Consider the following 19,122-nt stretch of genomic DNA (forward strand, 5'->3'; position numbering starts at 1 on the left):
TACCATCTCCAATAAACCTACCTAAATCATCACAACTGAGTGGACTTGATCACTACAGAATTTTGGCGACGATTTGAACTGAAAGAACCTACTTCTGTCACCTCTACAAGAATTTCAAGCAACTTCAACTTCAAGCAACTTGTAATATACAATTCTTCCTGCAACTAATATCAAGTTATCTCAACTGGCATCCTGACCCCACCAGTGACCTCCCATCGGTCGTCCGCTACCAGTCTGCCAGTTGTTCCTGTGAGGAAAAGCGCCTGGGGAGTTCTACTTCTGCAGCTGCCCATTCAGTCTTGGGCGTCTACTCTCCAGAGCTATTGCTAAGCGTCTTTTGCTGTGCCTTCGGTGAGGGTAAGCTTGCCAGTCACTAACGTCTGCACTGTCTGGAATGAAGCAAAAATGTTGGAACCAGATAAAGTAATATGTGCACTGTGTATGCACACCAAGCTTCCCGACAGACACACATGCCGACATGGACGACACATGCCATGCAAACAGGTAGTCATGGCAAGACACTTGCAGGAGGTCCAACACATATAGAGGTAACCATACACACAGTCAGAGAAAGAAACATTAAGGCATAAGGACAATAAGCCATGCACATGAGCATGCAAACGTGTGCACACTGTCTGACACAGAGGTAAATATACCTACACCACAAGGGATTTACAGGCACTTTTGCCCACAATAATACATACACACACACTGATGCACAGAGCACATCAAACATATTAGGCAACCATGCACATTGGCTAAGCGGAAAAAAGTGCACCCGGACACAAAGAGGGTTTTCATGGGCACAGGTCAGCATAAATGCAGGCAGCCATCACATTCATACACTGTGCATGCGGGCATCAACGTCCACAGACAACAGACAGAGGTAGAATCATACAGACAGTTGCACAGGCACATGCACACAAGGATGAACAGATGGACCAGGGTATGAATTGGAAAAGATGGAGGAAAAATGAGTTGGCTGGAGAAAACAAGAATAATGGCTGGTTGGGAGGCTACATCAGTGAATCCCTGGATATGCGCAGGATTGGTAAAATGGAGATGCATGCCTCTTCTCACTTAATCTTCATTGCAGGGAACATCACTCTGGAGAGTGAGAAATGACCTTCCCATCCTTTCCCATTCTTGTATTTTGTCTCTAGGAATCACCTCATGCACAGTGTGGACGATATCTATGTCTATGCATTGACCACTTTTGATCATCTGTAAAGAAAACTTCACTCTAGTCTGCATAGGTTTCAATCATTAGACTTTTTAGCATCTCAGTGCCTACCTACCCGCTTAACCCTTGTTTCATTTCCTACTGGCTCTCGACTTAAAAGCTTCATATTTTAATAAAATGATGCACACGTTGTAGTTATGAAGTTAAATATTCCATGAGTGGCTTGTCAACTGCAGGACGTTCATCTTAGCAACAGTGTTCTTTAAACTCAAGGACGCAAATGCACTGTAAAGATACATAAAGAAATACATTTGAATATACTTCTTCTCATTATTATTATTGTTATTCACAATACTACTACTACTACTACTACTACTACTACTAATAATAATAATGACAACAAGAACCTCAAGAAAAGCAACAGTAACAATGCAAATAAAGGTATTGTGTTTGTAAGTAATGCTTAAAATCATGTTTGCCATTTCTAAGAGCTGTAAACAACAAGTGTTACTATTATCCAAGTCATTGGTTTTCTATAAATCAACCTCATAAGAAGGGTTGGCCTTGCCATCGTATGCGTATGTAACCTGAAGATTACATGAGAGACTATTCTTGATTAACTTATTAACATGTCTATCCTGGTAGGGTGGGCCTGTGTGTGATTAGCTTATAGCATTCCAGAGTAATACTGTTCTATAGAGGCCCGATCATCTTGTGAGTCAGTAATACACAGCATGCCAAACAATATTTTAAGCAGGCTCCAACAGGTCCCAGTGAGCTCAAGTGTTGCTGCAACTGTCTTTTGGGAGCAACATTTTGCTTTGTTGTTTTATTCCCACTCAAAGGTGAGAGCAGGGCGGTAGACAAATGCTCCCGCTCAATTCCAGCAAGCACCATCGGTGCTACAATGTGGTAGACCAAAGCATGAGGGAACAAGGTTTCATCTCCAGTAGGCTCTGGGCAGGCTCCAGGCACACTTGGAGCCATGATAGGTAATAATAGAAAAGTAAGAATTGTTCTGCATGTTCCTCATGTTTCTATCCATTCCAAGCTACAGCAACCCTTTTTTACACTGACATACTAAACTGATTCAAAAATATGTGTCCAAAAAAATAATTAAGGTTATTTTTATTCTTATTGCTGGCATACATTCTCTATTTTTCATGTGAAAGAGCTACAAACAAAGGATTTAATGGCCAGATGTTTGTGTGCCTGTGGGGAAGGTGATGATGTGACCATGTTTCATAAGGATTCATGTTTTCGCTGGCCTACATGCTAAGACTATTGCAACTCACCTAGGAGTTCCATACCCTTAGTAAAGAACTCAGCCTTCTGCCCTTTTCCTCTATATGGTCATGGAACTCCTCAGTGACATGCAATATCCTTATAATTTGAGGCAAGTGATACATTAACCCATTTATATCAATAAATACTATTATTAAAGTGTTTCAGACCTCACAACGTCTCCTAATACAGTGATATGCTTACTAAATATCTGTTCAGACCAATGAACACAACAGTGAGGAAGATCTATATGTAAAAGTCTGATTGTGTGATATTGTAATCCAGTTTTGCCTACTCTCTTGAACAAATATTTTTTAGTAATGAACATGATGAAAAGGTGGTGTGAGTTAACCCCTTTCAAAGAATGATTAGTTTGGATTGGCCCCCCTTAACTATTGATCATTTAAAGTAACTTTAACATTTCCAAAGATGTATTGCACACCTTTCCATTTCCAAGTGATAATTGTTGGCAAAAAGGCTTTTTTCCAGATTGGGGCCTTTATAAAGCGGAGTGAGCCACGCATGCCAGTTCCCCACAAGCGGAAATACACTTGCCTTAACCATGTATATGCCTTAACCACACAAGTGCGTGGTTAAGGATGTGCGTGGTCTAGGCACTGGGAAGGGCGGGCACAGGAAGAGGAAGGAACGGGAGAGGATGCAGTATGGTAAGTGAGGTTTTGGGATGGGGTAGTTTTTAAGGGTTGTGGTAGTTTTTAGGGGCTGGGGGCTGGGGGCTTGGGGAGTTGGTGGGGCTGGGGTTCGTGGTAGTGCTTAGGGTTTGGGGATGGGGTAGTATTTAGGGCTCAGGGGGTTCAAGGTAGTATTTAAGACTCAGGGGGGTCGGGTGGTGTTTAGGATTCAGGGGGTCAGAGTAGTTTTTCGGACTCAGGGGTAGTCGGGTTGTGTTTAGGGCTCAGGGGGGTTGGGCAGTTTTTAGGGCTCAATGGGGTCTGGTAGTATTTAGTGTACAGGGCTGGAGTGTGAGCTTTACCAAGCATCTCTTCAACAATCATGCCCTTACCACAAAATTGCATGGTAAAGAAATGCGTGGGAAAGAAATGCATTGTTCAAACACATTTGTTGTTGGGGTAGCAATATAGAGGCACGCATGGTTTTGCCATGCATGCCTCTGTCATACTACTCTCAGATTGATGTGGGTCTGCACTGACATTGAGAGAGCTAACCATGCCAGGGCTGGCAGAAAGAGATTCCCATATTATAACAAATCCAATATTTTAGTGGATGTATGTGAGAGTTGGTGGGCTTTGAAAATCAATATGCTGGTGTATGTTGAAGACTTGCTGCATGGTACCTCCCCCTTACTATTGCTGTGTGTACCAGTGAGAGGCTGCGCATTGTTGCTCCTAGCAGTATAAAAAAATTAGCAAAGACATATGTCACTATGCTAACAGCCTTGGCGTTGCAATTCTACTATGCAATCTACACTAGTGCTGCGTACTGGGATCACCTCTGAGTGTAGCTCCAACCTTCAGAACTCTAGCTAGGATGGTCCCGGGAAACCACAGTACTGCTCCTAATGTGGCCGTGCATTTTGATGTAGAGGAACAGGAGGAGCCTCCTAAATAGTAGAGGGAAAATTCTAAATGTATTGGCTCCTACAGCTTACTGCTTTATTCCCCCTCTGCATGTAACACATTGAGGGGCCAATATGTGAATGAGCCACTGCCATAATGTGCGCAATATCAAATCATGTGCTCACAACTAAAAATCCCGTACATGGCCTTCTTTCTCACTTTTGATCTGTGATTAGTAAGCTTTCCCTACACTGTGATGATATTGCAAGGTTGCGGAAAGCATGCAGTCTCATGTGGAATCCCATGTAAGTGTAATTGATTCTGTTTGAACCTTAAGATTTACAAATGCTTTCCATTAAGTGTCAAAGCAGTTTCCTCTCTGAATCCACTCACTCAGATATTCTGTTACCTGGCCACTGACTGAACCGTCCTCCAATGCAGGCATGCACTTAGCAAATCATATAACCATCTTCCCATTCAGGTATTCATGTACACAACCACTCATTCACCTATTCTGTCCATATACTCACTGATTCACCAACAATATAATTGATGCATGCACTCACAAATGCAACTTTCTGACCCTTCACATATCCACTTTCTAATCCATCCAACTATCCATCCACTCAGGCATGAATCTAGTCATTCATCCAACTAATTAGCAACTCTGTCATCTATGCACCTACTCACCCATTCACCCACTCACCCATCCTGTCCTCCAACCAATCAGGACACCACTCACTCATCCATCAAATCACCCAACCACCCAGACATCCGCTCTCATTGATTCACCCACTCATACTAGTAACGACTCTCATCCATCTAGCCATTTGTCTGTTCATCAAGCATTTTAGCCCTCAAACAATCCTTTAGGCATTCAGTATATGCCCTAAACATCCCCTTGTTCACCAGACTGACCCACTGAGAGATTTGCTCACTCATCCATGCATCCCCTAACCTATCCGCTGGTCCATCCACTGTCACATGGAACCCTTAAGTACTCCACAATTCAACACACCAGTCACTTATCAATACATCCACATCACCAACTACCCAACAACCCATTTACTTCTCAACACAAAGTCGCCTATGGATAAACAAATGTATTAATTATATGAGCCAGATTGTTAGACATGGCAGCCTTAGAGTGGTCTTTCTTCCAACTTTTTGCCTACTTGCCTCCAATATTTGCTGGAATTCATTTTTTTGGCCTTAGGACTCTGCTCACTTTACCACTGCTAACCAGGTCTAAAGTGATTGTGCTCACTCCCGTAAATATGGTTTGATTTGGCATATACCTAAATGACATATTATTTACTTATACTTCCCTTGTTCAGTGGTATACCAAATACCCAGGGCCTGTAAATTAAACGCTACCAGTTGGTCTGCACAAAGAAAAATTGATGAACAGAATGTTTAACAATGTCAAACATTCACCCCAGTACAAGGATCTCGGCCTAAATCCATCGTTATTGTGCTCCACATGCCATTCCAGTTTAATCCCAGCCATATGCATATCAGTCCTGACCCAGCTCCCTATAGAAACAGTCCAACCCGAACTGCCAGGCGAATTGGTCTGTAGCAACTATTGTGCCACTCACTTAAGTAGCACTTTAAAACATGTCCCAGGTTTGCCATTGCAGCCTGAATGCAGTTTTAAATGATCATGTTGACTTGGCATTTAAACCCCTTTATATAAGTCATCCCTACGGGGGGCCATAGGTAGGCCATAGGGCAGGGTGTTGTGTAAGTAAAAGGTTGGATAAGTACTATTAGGTTTTACATATCCTGGTAGAGAAAAACTCCTACATTTATTATTCACTGCTGTGAGGCCTACCTCTCCCATAGGATAACATTAGAGATGTATTATTATATTTAATAGGCTGTCATTTCTAATTGGTAGCTGGTGGTTAAGTCATGTTTGGTGTCAATGAAATTGTATTGATAAGCCCTCTTTAATGGTAAAATCTGATTTTATATTACAATTTCGAAAAAGCAACTTTTATAAAGTTGACATTTTCCTGCCTTTAGCCCTTTGGGCCTGCAGCCTGTCTTGGGTCACATGACTGGGTGTAGCTGACAGTCTTTGTGAATTCCTCCCTGACAGTCGCACAATATAGGGATTAGGTGTTCTACAATGGGCCATATGCTGGCAGGATGGGGGAGCTGAGTTCAGACCCACTTAAAAGTGAATAGCCTGTGCTCTGCCTTCACACATAGGGCCTTTATTGTCACTACAGCCAGCTTGGAATCAGGGCAGGGAAGTCAGGAAATTCCATGCACTTCAAAGAACCTTTCCAGATGTTTCTACCACCTTCCAGATGAAGGACACCAGGGTATAAAAATTGGACCTTCAGACCCAGATGTCGTTTTACTACCGTGGAAAGACTCTCAGGGGACTGACTGCTGCTGTGACCTGTTGTGCACTCCTGCCAAACTGCTCCTGTAGCTGGATGGACTGCCCTGTTTCCTGGAGCCTGCTTGGAACCCACCCTTAGAGGCCAGCCCTATTTCTGAGCCCTCCATCTTCACCCGCATCCAGGATTGCCAGAAGTGACTCCAAGGGCTAGCTTGCTGGCTTCCTGTTCAGAGCCACAGGGACATACAAGGCTGAAGTTGTTTTCAGCTACCGCCCTCTGCCTCGCCCTGCGGGAGATTTTTGGCTTCCATTTTGCCTACTCTGCCCGAACATAGAAATCTTCACTGCTGCTTTGACCCACTGCCATCCGCTGCCGACACTCTCTCCTCGGACACCTTTTGCAGCTTTGCTCCGCTGATCTTTTACCTTCTCAGACAAGTTTCTTCAGAATTTCTTCTAAGTCGGAAGGTAAGTGCCGAATGTGCCCAATCCATTTCATGTATCCGAATCGAGTTCCATTGCCGTCGGCCAATAGCTTCACTAAAAAATTACAAATTCAGAACTCTAGTTCTACTGATTGGATTTTTTTGTCATTTTGGTGTCAAATAATGTATTCAAATTTACTCTTTTTTTCTACATAGCTTTGGTATTTTCCTTGGGTTGCGATTTCACTTTATTATTAATTGTGTGCTGCATAAATAGTTTACACATTGCCTCTAAGTTAAGGCTGACTGCCTTTTGTGCCAAGCTATCCGGGGTTATGCATAGGTTAATATACAGACTTGTTGTGGTTCACCCTGCAAGAGGGGATTGTGGCTGTTGCTTGTTGAGGGTCCCCCCCAACCCCCAGTCAACCAACCACCCAATTTCTAACAGATTTGATTGGCTCTTCCAGTGTTTCTTTAAATATTTACAGTACGATGTATGTGTCAGCCTTGCTTATCCATTTACTTGTTTCCATAGCACCTATTATTTACAACACATTCTCCAGGCATTGAAAGTATTGCACAGTTCCATTTTTAAGTGGAATAAACGTTATTTTCCGAAGGTCAATCAGATTCGTGTAAGTAAATGTAAGTAATGATCTGACTCGAGCGACCCTTTACACTTTTCAGAGTATCACAAACTACCCTGAAACCGATTATCTTTGCAGAATGAATTTGCAGGTGCTTGCTCAAAGCCCAACTCGTTGACATTTCCTAAATTGCAAGTCGCTCATGATGCCTTGATTGACATTAATTGGGTTTTCTTCTGTAGGTGGGATTCTCTATTTGGCATTTAACACCTTCTTTGATCTCCGAAACATAATTTATCACTCTTCATCCTCTTCTATATTTTCCCAAGAGATGGTTATTGATCTTGTGAATTCAGTAACTATCTTTTTTTAAATATGCTGTCAGTTCGCGGCTTGCAAAGACAATTTATGGTACTGAAAATTGTAGTTTATCTACATATATATATCCATCTTTTACAGAGTATCATTCTTTCGGTTCATTTGTTTATTCTTCCTGCAAACATGTTTTGCCTAGTACTAATTAGTGCTTTCTTTATTTATAGTTACAATCTATACCTGACTTCAGAAACCGAAGCTACAAATTTAATATCATAATGGCAGAGAATTAGAATGACATTTCATATGAATGAGGAGGTAATCAATTCGATAACTGAGAGATAAGTGTGAATTCCTGAAAGTTAAATATTTACATAATTAATATGAGAAAGCTATTCTTAGATTTTAAAACTTTGCAAACACAGATACCAGGGAAAAAAGTTTATGAACCCTAATCAGTGCTAGTATATGCTAAAGCAGGATGTTTTTAATTAGATTTGTGTCTCCTATGTGCTAAAAAACTAACATTGATGTTATTTCTAATCATTATTAAAGAAGCAAGGGGCATATCAACAACAAGCGGCGATAATTATCGCTAAGCGCACTTAGCGCTAGGATAAATATCGCCAGCTAGCGTGGATTTTTATCGCTGAGATAGCGTGCTATTAGCAACGCTTATCTCAATAGCGATAAAAATCCTCACGCTAAGTGGCTAACGTGAGATTATCGCTGGAAACCCAGCGATAATCTCACGTTAGCTTGTTGATAGGGACAGACAAACTTAGCCATGATATCCCCCTTCCATAGGATATCATGGCTAAGTCAGAAAAATACGAGATGTAAAAAAGCAGCGTTAACCGCGGTTAGCGCTGCTTTTTTTGTCTCCAACAGGGTTAGCGATATTCTTGATAATAGGAGAAATGTCGCTTAGCGACATTTCTCAAATTATTTTACTCTGGAACGCCCCCTTTGCATCTCATTAGAGATGCAAGGGGAAGCGTAGAGTAAAAGGGTGCTAACATGCGAATTTGCATGTAAGCACCCTGTTGTTGATAGGGTGCTAGTTTTATCTCTGCTTTTTTGGCTTTTAAAGCCAAAAAAGCAGAGATAAAGCCCTTGTTGATATGCCCCCAAATACAGGTATTTCCTCAACATTAGGTTTTAGCTAATGTGACCAATAAGCGTCTCCAGGCGTGAAGTATTTAAACTAAACAAAAGTCAGTCATGCTAACAATTGTTACACTATTAAGCTTGAGCGAAATCTCATTTTATACAAACAAAAACCATTAGTAATTCAATTAGTTTCGGAGGAAAGGTATCTGCAAATAAAAACATTTTTGTAATGTGAAATCAAATACCTGCAGTCAATTGCCTTTATTTGGTTTAGTTTTTACAAAATGAAAATGCATAAAGCAGATAGTGTCAGAGTGTCCATAGAGGATAGGTAGCGCGATTTTTTCATTAATGTATTTTAATTGCCATTGACTAAGCAGTGATCCCAACCCCAAATCTATACGTTTCCCACAGATACTGACTCAATTAAATAATAGGTTGTGAACAGAGACTTATTATTGACCGTTCTCAAATATTTAGCGAGCTTTTTATTGTCTTACATTACATTGTTCATCCTCAAACTTTTCCTTGATGACTGTTGTCTTTGCCCATATATGGTGAACTCGACTTTAGTATTTCTGCGGCACCCCCATTTTTTCCTTTGGTCTTTCCCCTCTCTCCTCCGCCTTAGGTTTGTTTCTCTTAGCAGCAGACATGTCTCACTTCTTTTCATCTTAATTTGCTTAGGGTTGCCTGTGGCCCTCTTTATTTTTTATATTAGCCCTGTGCTGCTGCTCTAAACATATATTTTAATTTCTGCTTGAATCTTTTCATGCTTTATATTTCTAATACCTCCTTTGTACGCCCCTCCCCCAATTTATTATAAACACGGACTACATTTCTGCAGTTTGTGCCAATGTGTTGATTTAACAAGTACGCAAATCACTGAGGTTGCCCCTAGTAGGGACCACCTTTACCAAGCACACAGCAGTGCCAGAACCTGTGTGTATCCTGCCCCCAAAGAAGTATAGCAGGAGTGGGTTAATACATGATTAAGTGACTTTTTTAGAACTTGGCACATGGGATGCTCCATCAAAAACATGGCGGATATCCTGTCAGCCATATTACAAGTGCATTAAAGTCTATGAAATTTGTAATGTTACGGATAGTATATCCACCACCATTGTGATGGAGTATTCCATCCACCAAACACTAAATAAGGCGCTCTAATGGCATCATGGCACTATGCATCACTTTCAGGGATTTCAAATGGACAGCAATTGCAGGTATAAAACAAGCAACAATAAAAAACTTGTGGCATTTACCAATGAAGGTGGTCTTACAAAAGATTAAAAGGGCAGTCACAAGTCACTATTTACAGCTGGAGTGATGATAGCCCAGAAGGCAGTGAAGTAGCTGCCTCTCCAGCAGAGAGTTGGAAATCTTCAGTGTCTATTAGGAGTAGACATAGGACCAATGCCACTGTACTGTACACAATATCATGGACATTTTGAAGGTAAATCATATTACAAATACCTGAATGTATGAATTTAAAGTATGGGCTGATCATCTCAAAAGTGACATTAGGCTATGTGAGAATCTCTGACAGTAGTGATAAGAGATACATTGGTATGTTGATTTCACATAGAGAATGAGGTTATACCATAAACAGACCTGCATACAGCATGTATGCTCACGCAACCAACCAACTGCATGACCAACTTTTCAAACAGAGATGTAGGTTAAATTAGATAACAATCACTCCTCACAATTGAAGCAGCCATGCTCTCCAAATCCTGATTGAGTGAAGGAAAAAGCAGCATATTTATTATTATTTAATGCATCTCAGCGCATCAAGGGAACGTGCTGCACTACACTGCACAAAAGGAAAGGAAAAGAGCAGAAATGTTCCATGTTTACAAAGATATGGTGAATGTCTGCTCTCTTCTTGTGCTGGCACACTTTGTGCTTTCTAGTGCTCTGCCAAATCAGGCACCTTTGCACTATGGTACAAGGGTACCTGGAACATGAGTGCCTGAGTTACAGGGAGGATTGTTTTTGTGCAGGAAGAGATACCTCTTCCTATGCCCCTCCTACATATTCCTCTTCCTGTGTTTGTTGCAGAATGCAGAACATATGGAAAGAGGAAGTAGCGAGGAAAAAGTAAGATATCTCTCCTTGTTATTGCTCTGTCAGGTAGGCTTACAATTTTGATGGATATCCAGGTTTACAAATAATTGCAAATCTGGGTTTGTGTCAAATACATGGGTGAATGCACGGGAAAGCTTGTGCTCCATGATTGTAATTTCTACTTCACGCAAAGGAATGCAAGGCAGTGGAAATCACTGAGTTGCATCATTTGTATTTACTAAACTAGGCAGAGCTACACAAAGTGGCTTTGCATGGCTTAGTAAATGCCAAAAAATGCTTTTGAATCAGGGCTGCACCACAAAAGTGATGTAGCTCAGACGCAAAATTATAGTATTCTGGGCCATAATTTAAGGAGTACACCTCTTCACCTGAAACCAGTCTAATACTGACTGCAACAGTCTCCAACCTCATGGTTCTCTACCAATAAAAGGCTGGTTGAATGACACACGCATAAATTTAAATGAACATTTGCTTAAACAGGCACAAATTTCATTATTAATTGTAGCCTTAATGAGGAAGACAATTCTAGTGCTTATATAGAAGTGACTGTTATAGTATTGATAATAGTAGTATACCTCTTGGTGGCTCCCTATTATTTAGACAGAACAGCCTTTACTGTTGTATGGAGTTGTCTAGTGGTTGCATGTTTGCATGTCCCTGGTTTTTATGTTATTTATTTCATTAGGTGTATGAGAGGCAGTTTGAATGGTACTGTACAGAATGTTCCAGTGTCTGCCAGCGATGAAGCACCTCTGAAAGTATTCTTGGAATGTTCGGATTAGTTGTTATGGTAAAGAGTTCTCAAATAGAAAACTTGGAAATAAACAACTGAGGAGAGGAGTTGGCCTAACGGCTAGGGTGGTCGACCTCGAATCTGGGGAACTGGGTTCAAGTCTCGGCAATGACGCTGAACATCCTGGGATTCTGGGCAAATCACTAATCTCTCTGTGCCTAACAAAAATTAATGTGTCCTCATGGAATGCAACTGGTGGTGCTATGTAAAGCGCTCTGATACCCAATTCGTTCAAGTTTCTGCTATATAAAACTCCGTAAAAAAAAAAGACTGATGTGATAGGAGTCAGGAGTGTAACAGAAAAGGGGTTGAATTCCACAATCAACACTATTATGCAGGTTTATTGATAGAAAGCAGTGACTTGGTAGCCACTGGGGTAACTCTCTGAGACTAATCCTCAGAGAGGTGCCTGGTTCCTGAGATTACACAATTGGCTTATGTGAACCAACTGTACTTCCTTAGTAGAACTACTAATGAATGGGAAGTGGATCATTGGGCAAAATTAAAGTATTCTACATATAAAGCAACATTGAGGTAACAGTGCCATACTCGTAAGTGCTTGAAAATTTTACAAGACAGCAAGGTGAATCTTGGAGATTGTGATTGATGCATGTGAGGAAATCCAAGCAAGGAGTATTGCAGAGAAAACCTTTTCACACATACCTCATACAAAGACAAGGGAGGGAGAAAGAATTGTTTAAAGTTGACTAGAGATTGTCACCAAAATTTCAAATTTCAAGACAGTGGAAGCTAGACATATACTTAGAACAAGTTGCTGAACATGGAGGCAGCAACCATATTGACTGTACCAGGGCTGCATATCCATTAAATAATGGAGAGAGGTAAATAAAGTTCAAATCAGCTAAATATTGAGACTTTCCAATAGAAGTTGAGTGATTAAGATTGAAATATACAGAAGAATATTTGACACCTATAGACGTTGGTATGGACTCCTCAATTGTTTTATGAACATGCAGTACACAGAGCATCAAATTTTCAGTTGTGATGTCTTTACCTGATATACTCAGAATGGCATGTCCTAAGTGAACAAGTGGGGAAATAAACCCCTGCAGGTTTGGGGGCCCCCGACGACAGTGCTTTTCTTGGAGTATTTAATTAGGGGGGCATGACCCGCTCACCCTTTGCAAGCCTGAGGATTGCCGGCGATTGTTGCAGAGGGATGTGAAAGGGAGCCGAGGGAGGCACACACCTCCGCTTGGCAGGATCCGGACTCAGCGTAGATTTGAAACTGTGGGGGCACAGAAATGGCGACTCTTGTGGAAAATCTTTCCTGGACATTCCATACTTACCTGGAACAACTTAACAGGGTTGTGGAGTTGAAAATGACAATGGGCCACTACTTGTATTTCTCTGCAACCCAAAGAGGATTATGGTATTTGCAGTGTGGCAGTATCCAGACATGTGACATTATGGTAATATAAAACAGCTGAGAGACTGCACATGTGATTTAAGACCCTTTGATAAAGGCAATACGCTGAAACGTGTCAGGGTGAATCATGTTTGCTGTTACCCGCGCTATTGAAAATAAATGCACGTTACCGGACCCGGGCTGTGGCGCTTTGTTTTCTTGGATTTAATTACGGGAATCTCTGTCTCCCGCTAAGCCACGGCCGCCCTGCAGGGTTGGGGGCCCCCGACGACAGTGCTTTTCTTGGAGTATTCAATTAGGGGGGCATGACCCGCTCACCCTTTGCAAGCCTGAGGATTGCCGGCGATTGTTGCAGAGGGATGTGAAAGGGAGCCGAGGGAGACACACACCTCCGCTTGGCAGGATCCGGACTCAGCGCAGATTTGAAACTGTGGGGGCACAGCAATGGCGACTCTTGTGGAAAATATTTCCTGGACATTCCATACTTACCTGGAACAACATTAACAGGGTTGTGGAGTTGAAAATGACAATGGGCCACTACTTGCATTTCTCTGCAACCCAAAGAAGATTATGGTATTTGCAGTGTGGCAGTATCCAGACATGTGACATTATGGCAATATAAAACAGCTGAGAGACTGCACATGTGATTTAAGACCCTTTGAGAAAGGCAATACGCTGGAACGCGTCAGGGTGAATCATGTTTGCTGTTACCCGCGCTATTGAAAATAAATGCACGTTACCGGACCCGGGCTGTGGCGCTTTGTTTTCTTGGATATATATATATATATATTACCTACTGGCGGTCGCCAGTAGGTAGTTATAGTTAGGACCCCTTTTCCATAGGAAATCCGCAACATTCTATTTTGAATAACTTTGGCGCCGGTCGACGAATCCTCGCGAATTTTTCAAAATAGGTGGGGCGCTACGCTCCGCTCCTTCCCTGAAAGTCTCGGGGGGATTCGTCAAGCGGGGGCTGAGATAAAAGGGGGGTCCCAAAACACGTTTTTCCCATGCATTTTTCCATAGGACCTTTAGACAGGGCTACAGCCCGAACGGCTGAACAGAATTACTCGAAATTTGGCAGAGAGGTAGTCCCTAGGTCAAGGAAGTGCCTTTTGTAGGTTTGGTGTAAATCTGTTCAGTAGATTCTGAGAAAATAGCCTTTAAATCAATATATATATCTGAGCCAGCTTACGGTACGCTTACCGTAAGCTTACCGTACGCGTACGGTGGCGTGCGCGAGCGCGATTCTGATTGGTTGTTAGATCTTAGTAAACATTCGAATCGGCCGAAACCAGGAAGCGGCGGCCGCCATTTTGTGTGTTTCACTCAGAAAAAAAAGAGTGAAAACAAGAAAAGGGGGCAAGGAGGAGAGTTACAGACCCCCTTACATTTGTGAGGGGGTCAAAGAAGGACAGAAAAGTACAAAGAAAACATTTATTGATTTTAAAAAAAATCACGGGGTACGCGTACGGTAAGCTTACGGTAAGCGTACGGAAGAAAAAAAAAAGAAAAAAAGAAATGAAATGCAGATTTAAGAGTTTAGATATTAGGGGGCTCTAAAAAGGGCCGTTGTGTTTATGAAGTGATTTTTTAAGTGGTACCTACAAGTAAGTACCGATGCAGAGTCTAAGGTTCAAGAGGAAGACTCTGTTCCCTTCATCATTGAAGTGCACACCATCTCCTCTATAAATGTCTTGCATGTCATAACGCAAGTTGTTGTGGTAAATGGCACCCATACCATAGTCACGGAGGAAAGCAGAAACAGATTTGTTGACGTGCTTCCTTGCTTTGTCAATTTGCGGACAGAAATGATTGGACCAGTTCCATTTTTGCCTTTGGCATATGTTGGAAAACACAAAGGCAGTTTTAGGGAAAAGAGAAAACAGTTGTGCAAAGGTGTCCTTCATAAGCATTTCCAGACCTACCCCAGTCAAAGTGCCTAGGTCATTGCCACCACAGTGCACTATTATGAGGTCAGGGTGTTGGATTTGCATGAAGGATTTCACCAATGGCATCAATTGGTGCCACTTTAACCCTCTCTGACCAATCCATTTAATGTCTACATTTGGCAAAGCAAGGTCTCTCACCATACCTGTTTTCTCTGCAAACTTTTCACTCCAGAAGACATAGCTGTGCCCTACAATCCACACTGTGAACATCTTCAAAGGAGATCTGGATGCACTCAGGAGGTGTAATTCAGTAGAATGGGAAAAAGAAATGAAAAACAGTTTGGAAATGGAGGCATACATATTTTTTTTTTTTTTAAAAGAACTGATTGGCTGTTTCATACCATTCTACACTAAAAACTAGGCTGTGTGTGTAAATTGATAGAAGCATGTTTTGCATTGGTACAGAAAAATGTGTTACCAAAGAACAGTACTATGGATTTGCTGTAAGGTTTGAAAAGTCAAGCACTCTTGCTCTGTGGAATTGAAACATTGTTGGGCGAACTTCTGACCTAACTCCACACAGCAGTGTTCCATGAGGTGTTGCTATGGTAGCAGGCAGAAGTCAAGTTGGGGGAAGGGTACTTTAAGAAAAGGGTTGGTTTTCAACCAATAGAAATGTGTGATTACATTTGAAAAAAAGGGGGAAGCACTGAGATTTGAAACTTACATGTATATGTGTGGAAAAATAGAGGGAAAATTTGCCATTTTCTGGTTCTGCTGAGAGGAGAGAGGTGTAGAGAACAGAGATCCTGGCTCTGATAATCTGCTGTTTGAGTGCCACCTTTCTTTCACAACTAACTAATTTTAAAGGTGAGTTATGAGTTTGAGAGGGGATGTATATGGTAAATTAAGAAATGAATAATAGAATTGGAATTCCTTTTGTAGAAGTTGTGTTTATTATTTTCTGTTTTGGGAGAAATTTAAATGTGAGGAACATGTAAAATAATATGGACTATTTTTTCATGATAAATTAAGGTGTAGTGGTAAAAATAAGGAATACTTTAAGGGTTTGAGGTTGCAGTCAGTAATGCAAATACATTCAGCATAACTAAGGCTGGTTGCCCTTGCTGGAGTGTAGGCAGTCACCGAGGATACACATGGTGGTGGTCTGAAAAAGCAGTTTGGACATGGGCTTTTTAAAAAAATCTAAAAAGTGGATTCATAATGTGTCAGTCTGTAAAAGTGATTTTCACTTGCCAAAAAAAAAGAGCAGTAAGTGTGCATTTAATTTGGCAAAGAAATTTCGTTTTGTGACTAATGTGAAAACATGACTCTGTGTGCAAATAGGAATTACAGGCAGAGATTTATTGCGTTTTGCTCTGGTGATTTCACAGTTGCATTAGTAGGAAAAAGGGGGAGCGATTTTTTGGGGGAAGAAGCAGACTCTTAGCACACACCCAGCTGCTTACCATGTATAATCATGCACAGTATTTAGAAGCGAGTGGGGTTTTGAGGTTTCAGTCTGTAATGCAAATACATTCAGCATCACTAAGGCTGGTTGCCCTTGCTGGAGTGTAGGCAGTCACCGAGGATACACATGGTGGTGGTCTGAAAAAGCAGTCTGGACATGTGCAATTAAAAAAATCTAAAAAGTGGATTCATAATGTGTCAGTCTGTAAAAGTGATTTTCACTTGCCAAAAAAAAAGAGCAGTAAGTGTGCATTTAAATTGGCAAAGAAATTTCGTTTTGGGACTAATGTGAAAACATGACTCTGTGTGCAAATAGGAATTACAGGCAGAGATTTATTGCGTTTTGCTCTGGTGATTTCACAGTTGCATTAGTAGGAAAAAGGGGGAGCGATTTTTTGGGGGAAGAAGCAGACTCTTAGCACACACCCAGCTCCTTTCTATGTATAATCATGCACAGTATTTAGAAGCGAGTGGGGTTTTGAGGTTTCAGTCTGTAATGCAAATACATTCAGCATCACTAAGGCTGGTTGCCCTTGCTGGAGTGAAGGCAGTCACCGAGGATACACATGGTGGTGGTCTGAAAAAGCAGTCTGGACATGGGCTTTTTTAAAAAAATCTGAAAAGTGGTTTCATAATGTGTCAGTCTGTAAAAGTGATTTTCACTTGCCAAAAAAAAAGAGCAGTAAGTGTGCATTTAAATTGGCAAAGAAATTTCGTTTTGGGACTAATGTGAAAACATGACTCTGTGTGCAAATAGGAATTACAGGCAGAGATTTATTGCGTTTTGCTCTGGTGATTTCACAGTTGCATTAGTAGGAAAAAGGGGGAGCGATTTTTTGGGGGAAGAAGCAGACTCTTAGCACACACCCAGCTGCTTACCATGTGGAATCATGCACAGTATTTAGAAGCGAGTGGGGTTTTGAGGTTTCAGTCTGTAATGCAAATACATTCAGCATCACTAAGGCTGGTTGCCCTTGCTGGAGTGTAGGCAGTCACCGAGGATACACATGGTGGTGGTCTGAAAAAGCAGTCTGGACATGGGCTTTTAAAAAAAATCTAAAAAGTGGATTCATAATGTGTCAGTCTGTAAAAGTGATTTTCACTTGCCAAAAAAAAAGAGCAGTAAGTGTGCATTCAAATTGGCAAAGAAATTTCGTTTTGTGACTAATGTGAAAACATTACTCTGTGTGCAAATAGGAATTACAGGCAGAGATTTATTGCGTTTTGCTCTGGTGATTTCACAGTTGCATTAGTAGGAAAAAGGGGGAGCGATTTTTTGGGGGAAGAAGCAGACTCTTAGCACACACCCAGCTGCTTACCATGTGGAATCATGTACAGTATTTAGAAGCGAGTGGGGTTTTGAGGTTTCAGTCTGTAATGCAAATACATTCAGCATCACTAAGGCTGGTTGCCCTTGCTGGAGTGTAGGCAGTCACCGAGGATACACATGGTGGTGGTCTGAAAAAGCAGTCTGGACATGGGCTTTTTAAAAAAACTGAAAAGTGGTTTCATAATGTGTCAGTCTGTAAAAGTGATTTTCACTTGCCAAAAAAAAAGAGCAGTAAGTGTGCATTCAAATTGGCAAAGAAATTTCGTTTTGTGACTAATGTGAAAACATGACTCTGTGTGCAAATAGGATTTACAGGCAGAGATTTATTGCGTTTTGCTCTGGTGATTTCACAGTTGCATTAGTAGGAAAAAGGGGGAGCGATTTTTTGGGGGAAGAAGCAGACTCTTAGCACACACCCAGCTCCTTTCCATGTATAATCATGCACAGTATTTACAAGCGAGTGGGGTTTTCAGGTTTCAGTCTGTAATGCAAATACATTCAGCATCACTAAGGCTGGTTGCCCTTGCTGGAGTGTAGGCAGTCACCGAGGATACACATGGTGGTGGTCTGAAAAAGCAGTCTGGACATGGGCTTTTTTAAAAAAATCTGAAAAGTGGTTTCATAATGTGTCAGTCTGTAAAAGTGATTTTCACTTGCCAAAAAAAAAGAGCAGTAAGTGTGCATTCAAATTGGCAAAGAAATTTCGTTTTGGGACTAATGTGAAAACATGACTCTGTGTGCAAATAGGAATTACAGGCAGAGATTTATTGCGTTTTGCTCTGGTGATTTCACAGTTGCATTAGTAGGAAAAAGGGGGAGCGATTTTTTGGGGGAAGAAGCAGACTCTTAGCACACACCCAGCTGCTTACCATGTGGAATCATGCACAGTATTTAGAAGCGAGTGGGGTTTTGAGGTTTCAGTCTGTAATGCAAATACATTCAGCATCACTAAGGCTGGTTGCCCTTGCTGGAGTGTAGGCAGTCACCGAGGATACACATGGTGGTGGTCTGAAAAAGCAGTCTGGACATGGGCTTTTTAAAAAAAATCTGAAAAGTGGTTTCATAATGTGTCAGTCTGTAAAAGTGATTTTCACTTGCCAAAAAAAAAGAGCAGTAAGTGTGCATTCAAATTGGCAAAGAAATTTCGTTTTGTGACTAATGTGAAAACATGACTCTGTGTGCAAATAGGATTTACAGGCAGAGATTTATTGCGTTTTGCTCTGGTGATTTCACAGTTGCATTAGTAGGAAAAAGGGGGAGCGATTTTTTGGGGGAAGAAGCAGACTCTTAGCACACACCCAGCTCCTTTCCATGTATAATCATGCACAGTATTTACAAGCGAGTGGGGT

The sequence above is a fragment of the Triturus cristatus genome, chromosome 9 (genome assembly GCF_964204655.1).
Source record: "Triturus cristatus chromosome 9, aTriCri1.1, whole genome shotgun sequence".
In the NCBI taxonomy this organism is placed as follows: Eukaryota; Metazoa; Chordata; class Amphibia; order Caudata; family Salamandridae; genus Triturus; species Triturus cristatus.